At 45.9% G+C, this 26268-nt stretch overlaps 1 long non-coding RNA gene across 2 annotated transcripts; it reads left to right on the top strand.

The window, feature by feature from the left end:
• The first annotated feature begins 900 nt into the window (after positions 1-900).
• LOC120967377 (uncharacterized) lies at positions 901-4205 on the top strand. 2 transcript variants are annotated; one of them, XR_006665043.2, is made up of 5 exons: positions 901-1138; positions 1208-1378; positions 1462-1513; positions 1600-1667; positions 3443-4205. It is a non-coding gene; the product is annotated as an uncharacterized lncRNA (long non-coding RNA). The 2 variants fall into 2 exon arrangements; XR_006665042.2 differs by having other exon boundaries at positions 1600-4205.
• The last annotated feature ends 22063 nt before the right edge of the window (positions 4206-26268 follow it).

The following is a 26268-nucleotide window of genomic DNA, read 5'->3' as shown; positions in this document are numbered from 1 at the left end:
CGGAAATTTGTCTTTTTTACGAGAGGTAGATCAAAACTTCTGACACCCAACTATTTGGTCAATTATGCATTAAATATAGCCTAATATTTTAGAAAAATGATTTGGTCCAATTTTGCAACAAATATATGGTACATTCTTCACAAAAAAAAACTCATTTTGGGCACAAGGGAGCCATGGTGGCAGGCTTCTGATGGTTCGGGACCCCTGTAGTGCCATGGAGGGTCGTGTCCCTGTTTGTTGGACATCTGATTGTGAGGGACGTTGTGTGTGCTGCCGTAGAGAGAACAACATACGTCACAAACATGTAATGGGTTGCAACAACGTGCTGCCACCCGGGATCATCATCGAGTGGCTACTGAAGTAATAGTAGCAGGGGTGAGTGGTCCGATCTCGACCGTGCATGCCGCCATTCAATGGTGAAGGACGGCACACATGCTATCGTCGAGGGTGCGGGGTAAGCCGGAGAGATGGTCCGTGCGGGCCGGGAGCGATGAGAGGGAGCCGTCCATGTGTGCCCGCGAAGAGAAGTTTATCTATGGAGACGAGAATTAAGTTCCTTTTTCCCTTTTGATGTGTTGGGAAAAGTTGTTTCTTTTTTGTTTGAAGTATAGTTGGGAATAGTAATTTTTTGAGGAAAAGAAAAGAAAGAAAGAAATGATAATAATAAATAAATAAAAGTGAGGTAAAGTCTTTTTTTTGAGAGTGAAGTGAGGCAAAGTCTTTTTTTAGACAAAAGTGAGGCAAAGTCAGACTCACACTTTGGCGCCCGGAGGTTTGGAGCCCGCGAACGATTTCGTTTGGTTTTCATTCTCACAGCCCGCGAACAATAAGACCTAGCCCGCGAACGCGAAATCCCACCCACCCACCCCATCCCTCCTCTCTCACTCGTCTCTCCCTCTCCCCCGCACCACTTCTCGCCGCCGCCACCACCACCACCACCGACGGCGCCCGATCCCGCCCGATTCCAGCGTCCTCCGGCGTGCCCAGCACACCACCGTGCCCCCTCTCAATGCTCCTTCCTCCCATCGGGCCAGATCCGGCGCGCGTGTCCTCAGTGGCCAAGTGTGACCCTGCCCAGCAGCTAGGGTTTGGGCCAGCATGTCGCCAGCGTGGCTCCGGCGTTGCTCCGGTGACTTAGGTGAGTCCCTCCACTCCTCATCGTCACATTCCTCTGTCTCTTCCTCACATCATCTCGTCTCCCTCGCAGATCTAGCGCACCGTAGCCGCTCGAGCACCGGGACGCCATGGATGGGAAGGCTTCTTCCTCCCATGTCCCGATGCCATGAACGACGCAGCTCCACCACCAGACCATGGAGACGGAGCTCCTTCTCCCGCATCACTCATGGAGCCTCCCTCTCAGCGCTCGGAGCCCTAGAGAGTATGAATCGCTCCTCCCGCTGTCTCCTTCTACGACTTCTCTTCTTCTCCTCTTGATGCGTTCTTGTATTGTGTCGAGGAAAGGAATTCAAGGCCATGGCTGGAGAGAGGAGCTGCTCCTAGTACAGGATGCCATGTAAGGTTCTCCTTTCTTGTTCTGCCTTTTTAATTTTTCTGTTTCTCTTCCGGATCTAGACAAGTTGAAGGCTCTGTTTTGTGCAGGTGCTGCTCTGATGAGGAGAAACTGCTACTGTAGGATGTCCTCCTCCCATCCCCTACCCCCACACGTGGTGAGCTCCTATGCATATGTGGATAATCAGGAACTAATGTTTAATTGGTTACTTCATAATCTGTTCCACTGTATGCATGAACGCTCACACATTTTTTTCCTGCCATTTATATACATAACTATTGGACAGTGAGAAGATTTCCATTGTGTGCATGAACAAGCTTTTTTTTCGTCAATCCATTTCTTATCATGCATACATCCTATCATATATTATATGATAAATCTTTTAGTTGCTCACTGTCTATATAGGTGCTCAAATTTTTAGATTCCATAGAACTTCTGTTTGTAGTGAAAAAAGGGTATATGCAGCTTTTAATCAATGTCTATTTAAATCAATAGAATACATATTGAGTATATGTGTTCATTGGTGCACCATGTCGAATTACTTTTCTGTTTAAAAAAGTAATTACTTCTGTGTGTTGTGATGCATCCCATAGTAGTTTGCACCCAGCAACCAACCAAGGGCTGATGCAATATATGTTACCATGTATATACCGCCCTTGCTGTTTTAAAAAATAGACATTGAGGATACCTTTTTTTCCCTACACCCTGCTGTGGGATTCTTAATAGCCTTACCTGCATATGAACAAACTGCAAGAGACAGATACAATTCCTAACATGTGAAAGGCTGTTTTATGACTTATCCATCTCGCGACCACCTTCTATATCTACAGGAATCTATCACTTCTTTCTACTTACATGGCAGATATATCTACAAGTAAACCTACATGTTTTTTGTAGTTCAAATGGAGTATCCTATATCATTTTTATTATTATGCAGAACTGTTTGTTCAGTCACATCAGCCCTTTGCTAGAGCTGTTGTGGAGCAAATTAGATGGAACCAATAGATAATTATGTAGCTATAATTGGCCGGCAATGGTTCACAGGGATATTCCTTATATTTACTTGATATTTGATCTTAATATTCACTGGACACAATTCTCTCATGGTTGCAATATTTTTTTCCTAAGTTCACTCCAATTGTGTTGGCATTCATGCTTTATTTCTTTTAATCAGTTTACTAATCATACCGAGAAAATAAATATAACTACTTGAGAATAAAGGGAAAAGGAGAATAAAGGATGGTTGTGGTAGCAGAATGGTATTTTTGCTTAGGTGCAATCATACTTATGTAGTAGTAAATAACCTGTCATGCCATTCTTCAAGTCTGCACATAGCACTGTTATTTTAGGAGCAGATTTCTCATCCTTCAGAAACCTGAACTTGCTTAATAGCCAATTTAGCAGAGTATTACCAGTTCCTTGATGTCATTTCTGGTATGCAATCATATGACATGTCTCGTGTAAATAAATATGGGTTGTTGTCAATTTTTTAATCTACAATTGATCTAGTGTTTTTTACATGGTAGCTTGATATCCTCCTTCCTTTTCTAATATGCAAACTTCAAATATGTGAGGTGCATAAGTGCATGAGGTGCGGTTCACCTTAGGCTGCTGCCGCTCGTCAGCGGTCTGGTCCAGCGTCACTTAACCATTGTGACCTGGCTGGTTTGGTTCAGCTTTGAGCTGCCCACCGCGGAGTGGGAGGCCGACATGCTCATGAACATCAAGGCCGGATCAAGTATGCTGGTGCACCGCGGCGTGCGGCGGCCTATTTTCTTGTAGTGGTATTTTATATGGTCTCATCCAGCACTGAGTATCCATATGTTGTTCTAATCCTGATGATGATGTTGTAGCATAAAGTGGACACCATATTCAGTTTGTCTTGATGCTTTACTCTTGTGGTTCTTGTCTGATGCACATTGTTCTTTGCAGGGTTATGATGATATTTCCAAGGAAATATACTGACCCTGATGCGACAAAGGTGTCCATTTTCCCTTTCTTAAACTTTTTTACTCTGTTTTTTGTTCTTCCTGTTGTTCCAGTTTCACATTGCTGGTGTTTCATGCAATATTCATCAGATCCTTCTTAGATGCCTTATTATTGAGTAACTTGATTAGTATTTCTGCCACTGTCCTATCTCAGTAAACTGTTTGTTTTTTCAGTAGCTAAAAAAGAAAGTAAATCTATTATATCCTGGTATTCTAGAATTTCAGTCTCACAGAAGTTACTCTGTGTCCTGCTTTAGCTTGCAAACCTGATGCTCTGCTGTCTGTTCTCATTTCTTAACTTTGAAATGTTTCAAACTTAAGAGTGCCCTCATCCTTTATTACATCTGTATGCACCTTGGTAAGAAATATATTGGTCTTGTAAATATCATTGGGAAGTATATCTGCTTCTGTATGTTCTTGCAAGCATTAAATGTTGCTAACATTCTCACTAAAGAATGTCCCTCCAGCACATTCCTTTGAAATGTGACCTTGAGTCAAGCTCCAAGAAGATATTCAATAGATCTGCATCTGCTCTGGATGCTCATGTACAAGATACTAGGTTATTGGTTGTGTTATTCTGGTTGGTACTATCTTATAAACATGTGGTGTAATGATACTGCTGGGACAAATTTGATGAAACGATGTGCTGTTTGTTCATTCTGCTGTGTTATTTTGTGATCCTGTGGTGTAATGATACTGTGGTGTAATGATACTGTTGTGTTATTTTGAGAATTATATTATTATTACCATTATATTATCCTGTGCTTTTGGTTGACCACCAAATTGTCCAATGAAATGTTGATCTCCCTTGAATAAGGGCTGGACCAAAACTACTAAATTGTGTGAGTGGGCTGGACCGTTTAGAGAAAAGGGCTGGCTCAATTAATAAATCGGTTGTACATTGCCTCAGCCCAAGAACAAACATTAAATAGGCTAATCTATTGAGCTAGGCCCATGGTTGTGGCCCAAAAGTAAATCTAAAAATGGACTAAATTAATGGGCTTGGCTCATAGTTGTTGCCCAAAAGTAATTGTGAAAATGGGCTAATTATTGGGCTCGGCCCATTGAAGAAACTGATTTCTACTGATCCTACATGGCGTCCATGTCATCATTTTTGCCATGTGGACATCGCCATGTCAGATCCTACGTGGTCTAGGCTTATTAGTAATGACCATAATTTTGGTCAAAGAATTAAAGACCAAAATTTTGGTCAAGGGCAGCCATGACAAAAATTCCAGAAAATGTCACGTTTGCTTGTTCTTGACGGCCAACTGTTGACCTTCTGAATTTGGTCAAAAAAGGTCAATAAACGAAAGCAATGACGAATTAACGACCAAAATGGGGAGTCATAATTGAGCGTATTTCTTGTAGTGCTGCTACGGGCTTCTAGCAATAACCGTTCTTATCTAAGCATCAAAACCACAACGATTTTTTCGTCAAGTGTGTTGTTTTAACCTTCAAGAAGGACCGGCCATAGTCAAACTCGATTCAACTAAAGTTGGAGAAACAGACACCCGCTAGCCACCTGTGTGCGAAGCATGTCGGTAGAACCAGTCTCATGAACGCGGTCATGTAATGTCGGTCCGAGCCGCTTCATCCAACAATGCCGCCAAATCAAAGTAAGACGTTGGTGGTAAGCAGTATGACTATTATCGCCCACAACTCTTTGTGTTCTACTCATGCATATAACATGTACGCATAGACCTGGCTCGGATGCCACTGTTGGGGAACGTGGTAATTCAAAAAAATTCCTACGATCACGCAAGATCTATCTAGGAGAAGCATAACAACGAGATGGGAGAGTGTGTCCATGTACCCTCGTAGACCGAAAGCGGAAGCATTTAGTAACGCGGTTGATGTAGTCGAACATCTTAACGATCCAATCGATCCAAGTACCGAACGTACGACACCTTGATTTCTACTACACAACCTTCTTCTTGTAGACGTTGTTGGGCCTCCAAGTGCAGAGGTTTGTAGGACAGTAGCAAATTTCCCTCAAGTGGATGACCTAAGGTTTATCAATCCGTGGGAGGCGTAGGATGAAGATGGTCTCTCTCAAACAACCCTACAACCAAATAACAAAGAGTCTCTTGTGTCCCCAACACACCCAATACAATGGTAAATTGTATAGGTACACTAGTTCGACGAAGAGATGGTGATACAAGTGCAATATGGATGGTAGATATAGGTTTTTGTAATATGAAAATATAGAAACAGCAAGGTAGCAAGTGGTAAAAGTGAGCGTAAACGGTATTGCAATGCTAGGAAACAAGGCCTAGGGTTCATACTTTCACTAGTGCAAGTTCTCTCAACAATAATAACATAATTGGATCATATAACTATCCCTCAACATGCAACAAAGAGTCACTCCAAAGTCACTAATAGCGGAGAACAAACGAATAGATTATGGTAGGGTACGAAACCACCTCAAAGTTATCCTTTCTGATCGATCTATTCAAGAGTCCGTAGTAAAATAACACGAAGCTATTCTTTCCGTTCGATCTATCATAGAGTTCGTACTAGAATAACACCTTAAGACACAAATCAACCAAAACCCTAATGTCACCTAGATACTCCAATGTCACCATACCTCAAGTATCCATGGGTATGATTATACGATATGCATCACACAATCTCAGATTCATCTATTCAAACCAACACAAAGTACTTCAAAGAGTGCCCCAAAGTTTCTATCGGAGAGTCAAGACGAAAAGGTGTGCCAACCCCTATCCATAAGTTCACGAGGTCACGGAACCCACAAGTTGATCACCAAAACATACATCAAGTAGATCACGTGATATCCCATTGTCACCACAGATAAGCACATCCAAGACATAAATCAAGTGTTCTCAAATCCTTAAAGACTCAATCCGATAAGATAACTTCAAAGGGAAAACTCAATCCATTACAAGAGAGTAGAGGGGGAGAAACATCATAAGATCCAACTATAATAGCAAAGCTCGCGATACATCAAGATCGTACCACCTCAAGAACACGAGAGAGAGAGAGAGAGATCAAACACATAGTGTAACGCCCACGATGCGGCTATATCTCCCACGTGTCGAGGCACGACTTAGAGGCATAACCGCATAGTGGTTTTGTCGCAAGAAGGGTCATCTTCACACAATCCCATGTAATGAACAAGAATGGGATAAAGAGTTGGCTTACAATCGCCACTTCACACAATACATAAATAAATATCATACATCATCCAAAATACAATCATATAGACCGACTACGGCCAAAATACAGATGAAAATAAGACAACCCCAAATGCTAGATCCCAGATCGTCCCAACTGGGCTCCACTACTGATCATCAGGAAAAGACACATAGTAACGGCCACGTTCCTCGTCGAACTCCCACTTGAGATCGACGCCATCATCTACACTGGCATCGTCGGCACCTGCAACTGTTTTGGTAGAATCTGTGAGTCACGGGGTCTCAGCAATCTCACACCCGCGAGATCAAGACTATTTAAGCTTGTAGGAAAAGATGGTGTAATGAGGTGGAGCTGCAGCGGCAAAAGCATATATGGTGGCTAACTTGCGCAAATGAGAGCGAGAAGAGAAGCAAGGAACGGACGTCATCTAGCAATGACCAAGAAGTGATCCTGAACACCTACTTACGTCATACATAACTCAGACCGTGTTCACTTCCTGGACTCCGCCGAGAAGAGACCATCACGGCTACACACGCAGTTGATGTATTTTAATTGGGTCAAGTGACAAGTTATCTACAACCGGACATTAAGAAATTCCCATCTGCCTCATAACCGCGGGCACGGCTTTCGAAAGATAATACCCTGCAGGGGTGTCCCAACTTAGCCCATCATAAGCTCTCACGGTCAACGAAGGATAAACCTTCTCCCGGAAAGACCCGATCAGTCTTGGAATCCCGGTTTACAAGACATTTTGACAATGGTAAAACAAGACCAGCAAAGCCGCCCGAATGTGCCGACAAATCCCGATAGGAGCTGCGCATATCTCGTTCTCAGGGCACACCGGATAAGTCAAGCTACGAGTAAAACCAGACCTCGAGTTTCCCCGAGGTGGCCCCGCAGGCTGCTCGGTTCGGACCAACACTCGAAGGAGCACTGGCCCGGGGGGGGGGGGTTAAAATAAGATGCCCTCGGGCTCGCGAAAACCCGAGGGAAAAGGCTTAGGTAGAAAATGGTAAAACCAAGGTTGGGCCTAGCTGGAGGAGTTTTATTCAAGGCGAACTGTCAAGGGGGTCCCATAAATCACCCGACCGCGTGAGGAACGCAAACTCAAGGAACATAATCCCGGTATAACAGTAACTAGGGCGGCAAGAGTGGAACAAAAAACCAGGCATAAGGCCGAGCCTTCCACCCTTTACCAAATATATAGATGCATTAATTAAATAAGAGATATTGTGATATCCCAACATATCCATGTTCCGACATGGAACAAACTTCAACTTCACCTGCAACTAGCAACGCTATAAGAAGGGCTGAGCAAAAGGGGTAACTTAGCCAAAACAATGGTTTGCTAGGAAAGGATGGTTAGGGGCTGACATGGCTAAAATGGGAGACATGAAATAGCAAGTGATAGGTAGCGGAGCATGGCAATAGAGCGAACAACTAGCATAGAAAAGATAGAAGTGATTTCGAGGGGTGGTCATCTTGCCTGCAAGGTTCTCAGAGTTGTCGAAATCTTGATCCTCGTAAGCGTACTCGACAGGTTCCTCGTTCACGAACTCGTCTCCCGGCTCTACCCAAGACAATAACACAAACAAATGGAACCACAATCAACAACGAGAAAAGGGCAAGCAACATGATGCAAAACATGTATGATATGCAGGATATGATATGCGATGCATATGTGTGCTCCGGAAGGAAAATGATGAACATGGCAGTAACTTGGCAAACCAAGAATTCCACTGGAAAGATGAGATGATTTCGGTCGAAATCGATATAGATCACCGGAATCGGATGCACGGTTTGCAAATGGCAAGCAAAACAAGAATGACACTAATCTGCGATAAACAGCAAGATAGCACTTAAAATGCAACAAGCAACAATGCTACAGCACCCCAACATAGCAACAAAGCACATGGCAGTAATCTACAGGAGATGATTGACAAAAGATGAACACTGAGCTACGGCTAGTTCACAACATATCAAGCTCAAACAAGCATGGCAAAAGTGCAAAAGATTACAGGTTCACAGACTTGGTGAAAAACTGGACATGGCAGAAAACAACATCAGGTAGCAATGTTCAGAGCACGAAATCAACATTCTACAGGAACTTAACATAGCAAAACAAGGCATGGTAGTGTTCTACTAAATGCACGAGACAAAAGTCCTTTACTGACCATAAGACAAAAAGGACCAGAAGATATGATGGCAAGCATGTAAACATAGCAAGTTTCGTTATCAGGTTTCAGACTTAGCAGAAAACAGAGCATGGCAGAAATAATAATATGTAGGCCTCTTTGTGAGCTTGATGCACTCACTACATAGCAATGCATGACAAACCAAGCATACCTAGAGCAAGATGGCATGTTTATGAAGATAACCATGGCAAGAACAATTGCATAGCATGTATAGATCAACTACAATAAGCTTGGCAAGATTGCATATCATGTTAAGAATCTGCCAGAAATATTTTATCGCAAAAGTAGAGCAAGATTGAGTCATGCTATAGCACTCCATAATTGCAAACAATTGCAGGAATGGATCCATTACAACTATAGCTACAAAACATCCTTACTGAACATCTCCAAAATATGCACGGATCTCTCTGTAGCATCAAGTTTACATGGCAACAAAATTACAGCAGACAAAGACTTGGAGAAATCACTGTCCCTGAAATCAGAAATATTACGGGGCCTACTTTGCATGCTTGTGCTTGTCACCACAGAGATCACAAAAATACATGGACTACACCACTGGAAAGATGGCATGGCATACTTCAAAACACATGTAGAGCTCATGCCCAAAAGATGCACAGATTTAATGATACAAAAATGTCAAATCTCCAAGTTCTGATAAGAACCAGAGAATAACAGCAACTAGCCCTCTTCCAACAGAGATTTGGGCATCAAGATGACCTCTAATGAACATGGTGCAATTTAACAAACTGAAGAGCATCACGAGGCGAACAATTTGACATATTACACGCGCGAATCGGAGCTACATGCAAGGAGTTACGGCATCACGAATAGGAGCAAATGCTGAGAAAAATCCAAGACTTGGAGAAACTTGGGGGGTGCGGGAAGTCAACGCTCACGATGGATCTGGATCGGGGAAGCTACAGGAGCTCGAGGAGCTCGCCGGCTCGGTCGATGGCGCTCGCCGGCGGGAGGAAGAAGGGCGGCGGCGAGGTAGGCCGGAGGAGGAGAGGACGGCGCGGCGAACTCCGGCGATGGGGCGGCGCGACCGCGGCGGCGGGGCACGGCGGGGCCGGGCGGCGGCGGCGGCGGCCGGCGGCGGGGCGGCGGGGCCGGCCGGCGCGGCGGAGACGGCAGCGCGGCGCGGGGCCCGGTCGGGGCGCGGGCGGGCCGGCCTCGGGCCCGGCGGGCCGCGGCGGCGCGAAGGCGGCGGCGACACGTGGCGGCGGCGCAGGCGGGCGGACATGTCCGTCGGCAGACGATTTCGTCCGGCGGCGCGCGGTGGAGAAACTAGGGTTTCGTCTGCAAATGTATTTCGGGATGCTCACTTATAAATAGGTAGAGGGAGCTAGGAGGCTCCAAATGAGGTGCGGTTTTCGCCCACACGATCGTGATCGAACGACCTAGAGCATGGAAGAGAGTTTGGTGGGTTTTGGGCTGGTTTTGGACGGGGGTTTCTGCTGGACACTCAAATGGACTTTGCGGAAGCCCGGTTAACCGTTGGAGTACCAAACGACCTCCAAATGGAACGAAACTTGACCGGTAGTCTCTGGGCGGTATATTAAAGCCACTTGACAAGCCACATTTCTTCAGCTTCAGTGATTAAGTCATTGCCAAGAAGTTGATGTTCACCAGTCTCTGACCAATTGAGAGGAGTACGGCACTTTCTGCCATAGAGAATCTCGAATGGGGCCTTGCCCGAACTCGCTTGGAAGCTGTTGTTGTAGGAGAATTCAGCATATGGAAGACAATCTTCCCATTTCAACTTCTTGGCCTCCAAATGGAACGAAACTTGACCGGTAGTCTCCGGGCGGTATATTAAGGCCACTTGACAAGCCTCGATCCATTCCGAGAAAGTTTGACACCCGCACACGAAAGAAAACAAAAGGGATGCACCGGAGGCGATAGGAGCGCCGGATTGCAAAACGGACAACGGGGAAAATGCTCGGATGCATGAGACGAACACGTATGCGAATGCCATGCGCATGATGACATGATATGAAATGCATGACATGACAAAAAAACAAAACAAAAAACAAAACCCGACAATGGAGGGAAAATCATGACACATAGCCGGAAATGGCAAGAGTCGGAGTTACAATTATGGCAAGTTACGTGCGGGTTGTTACAACACTCCACCACTACGAGAGGATCTCATCCCGAGATCTAGGACTGAAAGAACTCCGGATATTCGGAACGGAGATGGTCCTCGCGTTCCCAGGTGCTTCCCGGTCGGAATGGTGCGACCACTTCACTTTCAGAAATTTGATGGACTTGTTGCGAGTCTTGCGCTCAGTTTCTTCAAGAATAGCAACGGGGTGCTCATGATAAGACAAATCTTCTTGGAGGTCAATCTCTTCGAAGTCGATAGTGCGCTCAGGCGTCTTGAAGCACTTGCGGAGCTGTGACACGTGGAACACATCGTGCACGTTCGCGAAGTTGGAAGGAAGCTCAAGTTGATAGGCGAGGTCGCCTCTTTTGCCAATGATCTTGAAAGGACCCACGTATCTAGGGGCAAGCTTCCCTTTGATATCGAAGCGACGAGTGCCTTTCATTGAACAGACGCGGAGGTAGACATGGCCTCCGATCTCGAAAGCCAAATCACGATGCTTACTATCATAGTAACTCTTCTGGCGCGATGCGCGGCTTTGAGATTATCACGGATGACTTTGCACATTTCTTCAGCTTCAGTGATTAAGTCATTGCCAAGAAGTTGATGTTCACCAGTCTCTGACCAATTGAGAGGAGTACGGCACTTTCTGCCATAGAGAATCTCGAATGGGGCCTTGCCCGAACTCGCTTGGAAGCTGTTGTTGTAGGAGAATTCAGCATATGGAAGACAATCTTCCCATTTCAACTTCTTGGCCTCCAAATGGAACGAAACTTGACCGGTAGTCTCCGGGCGGTATATTAAGGCCACTTGACAAGCCTCGATCCATTCCGAGAAAGTTTGACACCCGCACACGAAAGAAAACAAAAGGGATGCACCGGAGGCGATAGGAGCGCCGGATTGCAAAACGGACAACGGGGAAAATGCTCGGATGCATGAGACGAACACGTATGCGAATGCCATGCGCATGATGACATGATATGAAATGCATGACATGACAAAAAAACAAAACAAAAAACAAAACCCGACAATGGAGGGAAAATCATGACACATAGCCGGAAATGGCAAGAGTCGGAGTTACAATTATGGCAAGTTACGTGCGGGTTGTTACAACACTCCACCACTACGAGAGGATCTCATCCCGAGATCTAGGACTGAAAGAACTCCGGATATTCGGAACGGAGATGGTCCTCGCGTTCCCAGGTGCTTCCCGGTCGGAATGGTGCGACCACTTCACTTTCAGAAATTTGATGGACTTGTTGCGAGTCTTGCGCTCAGTTTCTTCAAGAATAGCAACGGGGTGCTCATGATAAGACAAATCTTCTTGGAGGTCAATCTCTTCGAAGTCAATAGTGCGCTCAGGCGTCTTGAAGCACTTGCGGAGCTGTGACACGTGGAACACATCGTGCACGTTCGCGAAGTTGGAAGGAAGCTCAAGTTGATAGGCGAGGTCACCTCTTTTGCCAATGATCTTGAAAGGACCCACGTATCTAGGGGCAAGCTTCCCTTTGATACCGAAGCGACGAGTGCCTTTCATTGAACAGACGCGGAGGTAGACATGGCCTCCGATCTCGAAAGCCAAATCACGATGCTTACTATCATAGTAACTCTTCTGGCGCGATTGCGCGGCTTTGAGATTATCACGGATGACTTTGCACATTTCTTCAGCTTCAGTGATTAAGTCATTGCCAAGAAGTTGACGTTCACCAGTCTCTGACCAATTGAGAGGAGTACGGCACTTTCTGCCATAGAGAATCTCGAATGGGGCCTTGCCCGAACTCGCTTGGAAGCTGTTGTTGTAGGAGAATTCAGCATATGGAAGACAATCTTCCCATTTCAACTTCTTGGCCTCCAAATGGAACGAAACTTGACCGGTAGTCTCCGGGCGGTATATTAAGGCCACTTGACAAGCCTCGATCCATTCCGAGAAAGTTTGACACCCGCACACGAAAGAAAACGAAAGGGATGCACCGGAGGCGATAGGAGCGCCGGATTGCAAAACGGACAACGGGGAAAATGCTCGGATGCATGAGACGAACACGTATGCGAATGCAATGCGCATGATGACATGATATGAAATGCATGACATGACAAAAAAACAAAACAAAAAACAAAACCCGACAATGGAGGGAAAATCATGACACATAGCCGGAAATGGCAAGAGTCGGAGTTACAATTATGGCAAGTTACGTGCGGGTTGTTACAACACTCCACCACTACGAGAGGATCTCATCCCGAGATCTAGGACTGAAAGAACTCCGGATATTCGGAACGGAGATGGTCCTCGCGTTCCCAGGTGCTTCCCGGTCGGAATGGTGCGACCACTTCACTTTCAGAAATTTGATGGACTTGTTGCGAGTCTTGCGCTCAGTTTCTTCAAGAATAGCAACGGGGTGCTCATGATAAGACAAATCTTCTTGGAGGTCAATCTCTTCGAAGTCGATAGTGCGCTCAGGCGTCTTGAAGCACTTGCGGAGCTGTGACACGTGGAACACATCGTGCACGTTCGCGAAGTTGGAAGGAAGCTCAAGTTGATAGGCGAGGTCGCCTCTTTTGCCAATGATCTTGAAAGGACCCACGTATCTAGGGGCAAGCTTCCCTTTGATACCAAAGCGACGAGTGCCTTTCATTGAACAGACGCGGAGGTAGACATGGCCTCCGATCTCGAAAGCCAAATCACGATGCTTACTATCATAGTAACTCTTCTGGCGCGATTGCCCGGCTTTGAGATTATCATGGATGACTTTGCACATTTCTTCAGCTTCAGTGATTAAGTCATTGCCAAGAAGTTGACGTTCACCAGTCTCTGACCAGTTGAGAGGAGTACGGCACTTTCTGCCATAGAGAATCTCAAATGGGGCCTTGCCCGAACTCGCTTGGAAGCTGTTGTTGTAGGAGAATTCAGCATATGGAAGACAATCTTCCCATTTCATGCCAAAGGAAATGACACAAGCCCTGAGCATATCTTCAAGAATTTGATTGACTCGCTTGACTTGGCCACTAGTTTGAGGATGGAAAGCTGTGCTGAAGCGAATGTTTGTGCCCATGGCCTTCTGGAAGGAGTCCCAGAACTTAGAGGTGAAGATGCTTCCACGATCTGAAGAAATCAATTGTGGAATGCCGTGCAACGAGACAATTCTGGAGGTGTAAAGTTCTGCCAGCTGAGCTGCTGTGATGGATTCTTTGATTGGAAGGAAATGAGCCACTTTAGAAAGCTTGTCAATGACAACAAAGATAGCATCATTTCCGCGCTTGGACTTTGGAAATCCAGTCACGAAGTCCATTTTGATATGATCAAACTTCCATTCTGGGATAACAAGAGGTTGGAGGAGACCAGCTAGTCGTTGGTGTTCTGCTTTCACTCTTCGGCAGACATCACATTCATTCACGAATTGAGCAATTTCTCGCTTCATTTGAGTCCACCAATACGACTGCTTGAGGTCATGATACATCTTCGTACTTCCAGGATGAATGGAAAGAAGAGAATTGTGCGCCTCGTTCATTATGACTTTCCGTAGATCACCTTTAGGAACCACAATCCGGTCCTCGAAGAATAAAGTGTCTCTGTCATCAATGCGATAGCACTTGTATTTGGAAAGGCCCTTATCGATACCACGTTTCACCTTCTTCACCATGGCATCAAGGAGTTGTGCCTCACGAATTTGGTCTTCCAAAGTAGGAGAGACTATGAGGTTGGCAAGAAAGCCTTGAGGAACAACTTGGAGATTCAGCTTGCGGAAAGCTTCACAAAGACCCGGTTGGAAAGGCTTGAGGATTAAGCTGTTGCAATAAGCCTTCCTGCTTAAAGCATCTGCAATGACATTGGCCTTGCCTGGAGTATATTCGATACTCGGATTGTACTCTTGAATCATTTTGACCCATCGAGTCTGCCTGAGGTTGAGGTTGGGCTGAGTGAAGATGTACTTGAGACTCTTGTGATCAGTGAAAATGTCCACTTGTCTTCCCAACAAGAGATGTCTCCACGTTATTAATGCATGGACAACTGCCGCCAACTCAAGATCGTGAGTGGGGTAGTTCTTCTCGTTGGGCTTCAACTGACGAGAGGTATAGGCCACAACTTTCTTTTCTTGCATTAACACAGCACCGAGACCTTGGAGAGAAGCATCACAGAAAACTTCATACGGCTTGGATTCATCAGGAGGAGTCAAGACAGGAGCTGTGACTAGTTTCTCTTTGAGAGTGTTGAAAGCAACGTCACACTCAGGAGACCAGACATACTTCACATGGTTCTGTAGGAGGTTGGAAAGAGGCTTTGCAATCTTGGAGAAATTCTCAACGAATCTTCGGCAATAGCTTGCAAGACCCAGAAAACTGCGGAGCTGCTTGACATTTTGAGGAGGTTCCCAATCCACAACTGCGGACACCTTCTCAAGGTTAACAGCGATGCCGTTGGCAGAGATGATGTGACCAAGGAAAAGAACTTCATCGAGCCAAAACTCACATTTAGAGAACTTCGCATAGAATTGATACTCTCTGAGCTTGTCGAGCACCAATCGCAAATGTTTGGCATGATCCTGCTTATTCTTGGAGAAGACCAAGATATCATCGAGATACACTAGAACGAATTCATTGGTATAGGGGTTGAAGATGAAATTCATCATCCGAGAGAACACCGGAGGAGCATTGACAAGGCCGAAAGACACGACAGTATATTCATAAGAACCAAAGCTTGTTCTGAATGCTGTCTTGGGAATATCTTCTTCACGAATGCGAATCTGATGATAACCCATACGAAGGTCAAGCTTCGAGAATACTTTAGCCCCTTTGAGTTGCTCAAATAGCTCATTGATGTTGGGAAGTGGATACTTGTTCTTGATTGTCTTCTTGTTCAATGGACGGTAGTCGACACAAAGTCGGTCCGTGCCATCCTTCTTCTTGACAAAAAGAACACCACAACCCCATGGAGAAGAACTCGGTCTGATCAAACCCAGACGTTCTTGTTCATCGAGCTGTTTCTTCAATTCCTTCAGCTCGTTGGGTCCAAGCTTGTATGGACGCTTGCAAACGGGTTCACTGCCAGGCTCCAGTTCGATAACGAACTCAACTGGCTGATGAGGAGGCATACCCGGAAGCTCTTCCGGAAAGACATCTTGATACTCGCAAACGAGTGGAATTTGAGAGATGGCATTCAATTCGCCCTTCTCATTGAGAGAGATAAACCGAATGGTTTCATCACGAGCGGCATAGATAATCACATCCTCAGATGAGTGTGTCAATTGAATTTCCCTGGCAGCACAATCAAGTTGAGCCTTGTGCTTAGAAAGCCAGTCCATCCCGAGAATAAGATCAATATCCGAGTCACCAAGAACAATTGGAGAAGACTGAAAATCATAGTCGCCCATCTTGATGGAAACATCCGGAACCATCATACTAGAACTCAAACGTTTACCCGGAGAAACGACATTCATGGGTTTACTCAGATGAGAACACGTGAATTCATGCTTGGCAAAGAACGGTCTTGACATGAAACAAAGAGATGCACCAGTATCAAAAAGAACTTTTGCAGGAATATCATTAACATGAAGATTACCCATTATCACATCAGTAGATTCCTCCGCTTGAGCTGCATTCATCATGTTCACCTTGGCAGACTTTGGATTATGCTTGACCACTGCATTGCTGGAAGATCTGACAGGAGGAGGAGGAGGAAGACGCCTCTGGTTGAAGCACTTGTTAGCATAGTGACCTTTCTGCTGACATTTGTTGCAAGTCACCTCTGAGAGTGGACGGTGATAAGGAGCATTGGACTTGGGAGCTTGATTCTGAGACTTGTTCTGATAGCCAGAGTTGGAAGAGTTGGAAGAACCATGGCCACCTTTGTTCTTCTGCTGATAAGGCTGACGAAACGGAGGAGGAGGAGGCAACCAGAACTTCTGTTGCTTAGCTTTCACAAGTGAGGAAGAAGAAGACTGAACTGCGTCTCTGACTCTCTTCTTAGAAGCCTCACACTTGAGCTGAGCAGCCTCTTGCTTCAGTGCCATATTGTAGAATTGATCAAAGTGAGTAGGCTCAACAAGAACGAGAGCTAACTGCAGATCCTCTTTAAGGCCACCTCTGAAGTGATAGATCATGCTCTTCTCATCAGGAACGTCTTGTTTAGCGAAGCGAGCAAGTTTCTGAAACTGAATGTTGTATTGATACACAGACATGTTGCCTTGCTTGAGATTGCGGAACTCCTCACGCTTGCTCTCAACAACACTTTGTGGAATGTGGTGCGCTTTGAAGTCCCGACAGAAGTCAGTCCAAGTGATCACACGACCTCCTCTGGAATCTTTGTATTGCTGAAACCAATCAGCAGCTTGGTCCTTGAGCTGGAAAGAAGCGAACTTGACATAGTCCTCAGGCCTGACATTGCTACATTCAAAATGCTTGTTGATGTCCACGAGCCAATCATCGGCATCCGTGGCCTCGGCACAGTAGCTGAAAGACTTGGGCTGATTTGCGAGAAACTGGTTGAGAGTGGCAAAGTGAAACTGATTGTTGCCTTGACCTTGATTGCCTTGATTGCCTTGCTCTTGAGTACGTTCTTGCAAGAGTTGCAGAATCATCTGAGCATTGGCGTTGGTGGCTGCCATGATAGCATGCCATGCCTCCGGAGGTGGAGGAGGTGGCGGAGGGTTCTCTTGACTCCCTTCATTGCGATCCTGATTCTGACGCGTTGGCGGAGCCATCCTAAAGAGGGTGACATCCGTTAGCATCTTGATAGACAAATAGATAAGTAGAATCAACGGACAGAAATTGCAACATATAGTCTTCACAATAAACATTCGAACGAAGATGAACGAATGAATTCTGTAGTAAATCATCACACTTCCATAAGTTGAGAAGCCACTTAGAAAAAGATATGGAATGAACATATGAATTCGAAGCAACTCGAAAACCACAATACAAAATAAAACAAAGTATTGGCTTGCAGAATAAGCCGGAACAAACATATGATAGAGATTTCGTCCGAAGTTTTCGTGGTGGGGCCCACACGGGCTCAATCGTACAGCACCATCATGTACAAGGCTGTGCACATGACATACGAAGCGTCCCCGAGTCGGCAAAGCCATGGACTCTTTAAGACACTACGAGACCACTGTAAAATCAACCGTGTACAGGCGGACCACTAGACGTCGAACCCCAATCTCATATCATGCGTTTGTCGGAAAGATATCCTAAGGCTACTTGAATTCCCACTTATAAACTCCCGAAACTTTCTGGTTATGCAATCTGGTGTAGGGGATACAGGGGACACAAAATATATCACCCAAACTAGCAATCCCTAGATCTAGCTGTATCCATCTGTCAACACATAACCAAGAAACCTTCGGAAATCGTTTACCTCAACCTTCGAAAAACATCCGTTATACAAGTTATGGCAATACTCCCGAACTCCCGCCCCAGTACTGGGTGGCGTCGAGGTGATCTCACCAACAACTGCATAAAAGAGATTTCGATGTCGGCGAAACTCAGGTATTCCAGAACTGCAACGATAAAATTGTGACGACAACACCTCGGAGCTCAACTCCCCGGGAGACTGCCACAACCCCTAAATGACAGGAGGCACCAAGAACAATGTTCTCGTCACAAAACCATCGGAACGATTCCAAGATACCCGCGTGATCCTAAATTTTTTTTAGTGAAATTTGAGGAGAGAGTAGTCAAAACTTCTACGTCAGGAGACCTCACCAGAGCGACGAAGGGACTGAGGAGTAAATAGAATCCTACTCTCCGATATATATAATCCTAAGACTCAAAACATTTTTATTCTAGACTCGACAACGCCAGCGATTCGATCAAGCAGGGGCTCCTAAGTCGGGGATGGCTCTGATTACCAACTTGTAACGCCCACGATGCGGCTATATCTCCCACGTGTCGAGGCACGACTTAGAGGCATAACCGCATAGTGGTTTTGTCGCAAGAAGGGTCATCTTCACACAATCCCATGTAATGAACAAGAATGGGATAAAGAGTTGGCTTACAATCGCCACTTCACACAATACATAAATAAATATCATACATCATCCAAAATACAATCATATAGACCGACTACGGCCAAAATACAGATGAAAATAAGACAACCCCAAATGCTAGATCCCCGATCGTCCCAACTGGGCTCCACTACTGATCATCAAGAAAAGACACATAGTAACGGCCATGTTCCTCGTCGAACTCCCACTTGAGTCGACACCATCATCTGCACTGGCATCGTCGGCACCTGCAACTGTTTTGGTAGAATCTGTGAGTCACGGGGTCTCAGCAATCTCACACCCGCGAGATCAAGACTATTTAAGCTTGTAGGAAAAGATGGTGTAATGAGGTGGAGCTGCAGCGGCAAAAGCATATATGGTGGCTAACTTGCGCAAATGAGAGTGAGAAGAGAAGCAACGGAACGGACGTCATCTAGCAATGACCAAGAAGTGATCCTGAACACCTACTTACGTCATACATAACTCAGACCGTGTTCACTTCCCGGACTCCGCCGAGAAGAGACCATCACGGCTACACACGCAGTTGATGTATTTTAATTGGGTCAAGTGACAAGTTATCTACAACCGGACATTAACAAATTCCCATCTTCCTCATAACCGCGGGCACGGCTTTCGAAAGATAATACCCTGCAGGGGTGTCCCAACTTAGCCCATCATAAGCTCTCACGGTCAACGAAGGATAAACCTTCTCCCGGAAAGACCCGATCAGTCTCGGAATCCCGGTTTACAAGACATTTCGACAATGGTAAAACAAGACCAGCAAAGCCGCCCGAATGTGCCGACAAATCCCGATAGGAGCTGCACATATCTCGATCTCAGGGCACACCGGATAAGTCAAGCTACGAGTAAAACCAGACCTCGAGTTTCCCCGAGGTGGCCCGCAGGCTGCTCGGTTCGGACCAACACTCGAAGGAGCACTGGCCCGGGGGGGGGGGCGGTTAAAATAAGATGACCCTCGGGCTCGCGAAAACCCGGGGGGAAAGGCTTAGGTAGCAAATGGTAAAACCAAGGTTGGGCCTTGCTGGAGGAGTTTTATTCAAGGCGAACTGTCAAGGGGGTCCCATAAATCACCCGACCGCGTAAGGAACGCAAACTCAAGGAACATAATCCCGGTATAACAGTAACTAGGGCGGCAAGAGTGGAACAAAACACCAGGCATAAGGCCGAGCCTTCCACCCTTTACCAAATATATAGATGCATTAATTAAATAAGAGATATTGTGATATCCCAACATATCCATGTTCCGACATGGAACAAACTTCAACTTCACCTGCAACTAGCAACGCTATAAGACGGGCTGAGCAAAAGCGGTAACTTAGCCAAAACAACGGTTTGCTAGGAAAGGATGGTTAGGGGATGACATGGCTAAAATGGGAGACATGAAATAGCAAGTGATAGGTAGCGGAGCATGGCAATAGAGCGAACAACTAGCATAGCAAAGATAGAAGTGATTTCGAGGGGTGGTCATCTTGCCTGCAAGGTTCTCAGAGTTGTCGAAATCTTGATCCTCGTAAGCGTACTCGACAGGTTCCTCGTTCACGAACTCGTCTCCCGGCTCTACCCAAGACAAGAACACAAACAAACGGAACCACAATCAACAACGAGAAAAGCGCAAGCAACATGATGCAAAACATGTATGATATGCAAGATATGATATGCGATGCATATGCGTGCTCCGGAAGGAAAATGATGAACATGGCAGTAACTTGGCAAACCAATAGTGCCACTGGAAAGATGAGATGATTTCGGTCGAAATCGATATAAAGATCACCGGAATCGGATGCACGGTTTGCAAATGGCAAGCAAAACAAGAATGACACTAATCTGCGATAAACAGCAAGATAGCACTTAAAATGCAACAAGCAACAATGCTACAGCACCCCAACATAGCAACAAAGAATATAAAAGTAATCTACAGGAGATGATTGACAAAAGATGAACACTGAGCTACGGCTAGTTCACAACATATCAAGCTCAAACAAGCATGGCAAAAGTGCAAAAGATTACAGGTTCACAGACTTGGTGAAAAACTGGACATGGCAGAAAATAGCATTAGGTAGCAATGTTCAGAGCACGAAATCAACATGATACATGAACTTAACATAGCAAAACAAGGCATGGTAGTGTTATACTTAATGCACAATACAAACTTCCCTTACTGACCATAAGACAAAAAGGACCAAAAGATATGATGCCAAGCATGTAAACATAGCAAGTTTCGTTATCAGGTTTCAGACTTAGTGAAAAACTGGACATGGCAGAAAACAACATCAGGTAGCAATGTTCAGAGCACGAAATCAACATTCTACAAGAACTTAACATAGCAAAACAAGGCATGGTAGTGTTCTACTAAATGCACAAGACAAAAGTCCTTTACTGACCATAAGACAAAAAGGACGAGAAGATATGATGGCAAGCATGTAAACATAGCAAGTTTCGTTATCAGGTTTCAGACTTAGCAGAAAACAGAGCATGGCAGAAATAATAATATGTAGGCCTCTTTGTGAGCTTGATGCACTCACTACATAGCAATGCATGACAAACCAAGCATACCTACAGCAAGATGGCATGTTTATGAAGATAACCATGGCAAGAACAATTGCATAGCATATATGGATCAACTACAATAAGCTTGGCAAGTTTGCATATCATGTTAAGAATCTGCCAGAAATATTTTATAGCAAAAGTAGAGCAAGATTGAGTCATGCTATGGCACTCCATAATTGCAAACAATTGCAGGAATGGATCAACCAAAACTATATCTACAAAAGATCCTTACTGAACATCTCCAAAATATGCACGGATCTCTCTGTAGCATCAAGTTTACATGGCAACAAAATTAAAGCAGACAGAGACTTGGAGAAATCACTGTCCCTGAAATCAGAAATATTACGGGGCCTACTTTGCATGCTTGTGCTAGTCACCACAGAGATCACAAAAATACATGTACTACACCACTGGAAAGATGGCATGGCATACTTCAAAACACATGTAGAGCTCATGCACAAAAGATGCACAGATTTAGTGATACAAAAATGTCAAATCTCCAAGTTCTGATAAGAACCAGAGAATAACAGCAACTAGCCCTCTTCCAACAGAGATTTGGGCATCAAGATGACCTCTAATGAACATGGCGCAATTGAACAAAATGAAGAGCATCACGAGACGAACAATTTGACATATTACACGCGCGAATCGGAGCTACATGCAAGGAGTTACGGCATCACGAATAGGAGCAAATGCTGAGAAAAATCCAAGACTTGGAGAAACTTGGGGGGTGCGGGAAGTCAACGCTCACGATGGATCTGGATCGGGGAAGCTACAGGAGCTCGAGGAGCTCGCCGGCTCGGTCGATGGCGCTCGCCGGCGGGAGGAAGAAGGGCGGCGGCGAGGTAGGCCGGAGGAGGAGAGGACGGCGCGGCGAACTCCGGCGATGGGGCGGCGCGACCGCGGCGGGGCCGGGCGGCGGCGGCCGGCGGCTAGGCGGCGGGGCGGCGGGGCCGACCGGCGCGGCGGAGACGGCAGCGCGGCGCGGGGCCCGGTCGGGGCGCGGGCGGGCCGGCCTCGGGCCCGGCGGGCCGCGGCGGCGCGAAGGCGGCGGCGACACGTGACGGCGGCGCAGGCGGGCGGACGTGTCCGTCGGCAGACGATTTCGTCCGGCGGCGCGCGGTGGAGAAACTAGGGTTTCGTCTACAAATGTATTTCGGGATGCTCACTTATAAATAGGTAGAGGGAGCTAGGAGGCTCCAAATGAGGTGCGGTTTTCGCCCACACGATCGTGATTGAACGACCTAGAGCATGGAAGAGAGTTTGGTGGGTTTTGGGCTGGTTTTGGAGGGGGTTTCTGCTGGACACTCAAATGGACTTTGCGGAAGCCCGGTTAACCGTTGGAGTACCAAACGACCTCCAAATGGAACGAAACTTGACCGGTAATCTCCGGGCGGTATATTAAGGCCACTTGACAAGCCTCGATCCATTCCGAGAAAGTTTGACACCCGCACACGAAAGAAAACGAAAGGGATGCACCGAAGGAGATAGGAGCGCCGGATTGCAAAACGGACAACGAGGAAAATGCTCGGATGCATGAGACGAACACGTATGCGAATGCAATGCGCATGATGACATGATATGAAATGCATGACATGACAAAAAAACAAAACAAAAAACAAAACCTGACAATGGAGGGAAAATCATGACACATAGCCGGAAATGGCAAGAGTCGGAGTTACAATTATGGCAAGTTACGTGCGGGTTGTTACAACACTCCACCACTACGAGAGGATCTCATCCCGAGATCTAGGACTGAAAGAACTCCGGATATTCGGAATGGAGATGGTCCTCGCGTTCCCAGGTGCTTCCCGGTCGGAATGGTGCAACCACTTCACTTTCAGAAATTTGATGGACTTGTTGCGAGTCTTGCGCTCAGTTTCTTCAAGAATAGCAACGGGGTGCTCATGATAAGACAAATCTTCTTGGAGGTCAATCTCTTCGAAGTCGATAGTGCGCTCAGGCGTCTTGAAGCACTTGCGGAGCTGTGACACGTGGAACACATCGTGCACGTTCGCGAAGTTGGAAGGAAGCTCAAGTTGATAGGCGAGGTCGCCTCTTTTGCCAATGATCTTGAAAGGACCCACGTATCTAGGGGCAAGCTTCCCTTTGATACCAAAGCGACGAGTGCCTTTCATTGAACAGACGCGGAGGTAGACATGGCCTCCGATCTCGAAAGCCAAATCACGATGCTTACTATCATAGTAACTCTTCTGGCGCGATTGCGCGGCTTTGAGATTATCATGGATGACTTTGCACATTTCTTCAGCTTCAGTGATTAAGTCATTGCCAAGAAGTTGACGTTCACCAGTCTCTGACCAGTTGAGAGGAGTACGGCACTTTCTGCCATAGAGAATCTCAAATGGGGCCTTGCCCGAACTCGCTTGGAAGCTGTTGTTGTAGGAGAATTCAGCATATGGAAGACAATCTTCCCATTTCATGCCAAAGGAAATGACACAAGCCCTGAGCATATCTTCAAGAATTTGATTGACTCGCTTGACTTGGCCACTAGTTTGAGGATGGAAAGCTGTGCTGAAGCGAATGTTTGTGCCCATGGCCTTCTGGAAGGAGTCCCAGAACTTAGAGGTGAAGATGCTTCCACGATCTGAAGAAATCAATTGTGGAATGCCGTGCAACGAGACAATTCTGGAGGTGTAAAGTTCTGCCAGCTGAGCTGCTGTGATGGATTCTTTGATTGGAAGGAAATGAGCCACTTTAGAAAGCTTGTCAATGACAACAAAGATAGCATCATTTCCGCGCTTGGACTTTGGAAATCCAGTCACGAAGTCCATTTTGATATGATCAAACTTCCATTCTGGGATAACAAGAGGTTGGAGGAGACCAGCTAGTCGTTGGTGTTCTGCTTTCACTCTTCGGCAGACATCACATTCATTCACGAATTGAGCAATTTCTCGCTTCATTTGAGTCCACCAATACGACTGCTTGAGGTCATGATACATCTTCGTACTTCCAGGATGAATGGAAAGAAGAGAATTGTGCGCCTCGTTCATTATGACTTTCCGTAGATCACCTTTAGGAACCACAATCCGGTCCTCGAAGAATAAAGTGTCTCTGTCATCAATGCGATAGCACTTGTATTTGGAAAGGCCCTTATCGATACCACGTTTCACCTTCTTCACCATGGCATCAAGGAGTTGTGCCTCACGAATTTGGTCTTCCAAAGTAGGAGAGACTATGAGGTTGGCAAGAAAGCCTTGAGGAACAACTTGGAGATTCAGCTTGCGGAAAGCTTCACAAAGACCCGGTTGGAAAGGCTTGAGGATTAAGCTGTTGCAATAAGCCTTCCTGCTTAAAGCATCTGCAATGACATTGGCCTTGCCTGGAGTATATTCGATACTCGGATTGTACTCTTGAATCATTTTGACCCATCGAGTCTGCCTGAGGTTGAGGTTGGGCTGAGTGAAGATGTACTTGAGACTCTTGTGATCAGTGAAAATGTCCACTTGTCTTCCCAACAAGAGATGTCTCCACGTTATTAATGCATGGACAACTGCCGCCAACTCAAGATCGTGAGTGGGGTAGTTCTTCTCGTTGGGCTTCAACTGACGAGAGGTATAGGCCACAACTTTCTTTTCTTGCATTAACACAGCACCGAGACCTTGGAGAGAAGCATCACAGAAAACTTCATACGGCTTGGATTCATCAGGAGGAGTCAAGACAGGAGCTGTGACTAGTTTCTCTTTGAGAGTGTTGAAAGCAACGTCACACTCAGGAGACCAGACATACTTCACATGGTTCTGTAGGAGGTTGGAAAGAGGCTTTGCAATCTTGGAGAAATTCTCAACGAATCTTCGGCAATAGCTTGCAAGACCCAAAAAACTGCGGAGCTGCTTGACATTTTGAGGAGGTTCCCAATCCACAACTGCGGACACCTTCTCAGGGTTAACAGCGATGCCGTTGGCAGAGATGATGTGACCAAGGAAAAGAACTTCATCGAGCCAAAACTCACATTTAGAGAACTTCGCATAGAATTGATACTCTCTGAGCTTGTCGAGCACCAATCGCAAATGTTTGGCATGATCCTGCTTATTCTTGGAGAAGACCAAGATATCATCGAGATACACTAGAACGAATTCATTGGTATAGGGGTTGAAGATGAAATTCATCATCCGAGAGAACACCGGAGGAGCATTGACAAGGCCGAAAGACACGGCAATATATTCATAAGAACCAAAGCTTGTTCTGAATGCTGTCTTGGGAATATCTTCTTCACGAATGCGAATCTGATGATAACCCATACGAAGGTCAAGCTTCGAGAATACTTTAGCCCCTTTGAGTTGCTCAAATAGCTCATTGATGTTGGGAAGTGGATACTTGTTCTTGATTGTCTTCTTGTTCAATGGACGGTAGTCGACACAAAGTCGGTCCGTGCCATCCTTCTTCTTGACAAAAAGAACACCACAACCCCATGGAGAAGAACTCGGTCTGATCAAACCCAGACGTTCTTGTTCATCGAGCTGTTTCTTCAATTCCTTCAGCTCGTTGGGTCCAAGCTTGTATGGACGCTTGCAAACGGGTTCAGTGCCAGGCTCTAGTTCGATAACGAACTCAACTGGCTGATGAGGAGGCATACCCGGAAGCTCTTCCGGAAAGACATCTTGATACTCGCAAACGACTGGAATTTGAGAGATGGCATTCAAGTCGCCCTTCTCATTGAGAGAGATAAACCGAATGGTTTCATCACGAGCGGCATAGATAATCACATCCTCAGACGAGTGTGTCAATTGAATTTCCCTGGCAG

Source organism: Aegilops tauschii, chromosome 6 (assembly GCF_002575655.3).
Source record: "Aegilops tauschii subsp. strangulata cultivar AL8/78 chromosome 6, Aet v6.0, whole genome shotgun sequence".
Lineage (NCBI taxonomy): Eukaryota > Viridiplantae > Streptophyta > Magnoliopsida > Poales > Poaceae > Aegilops > Aegilops tauschii.
This window is presented reverse-complemented; position numbering and strand designations above follow the sequence as displayed.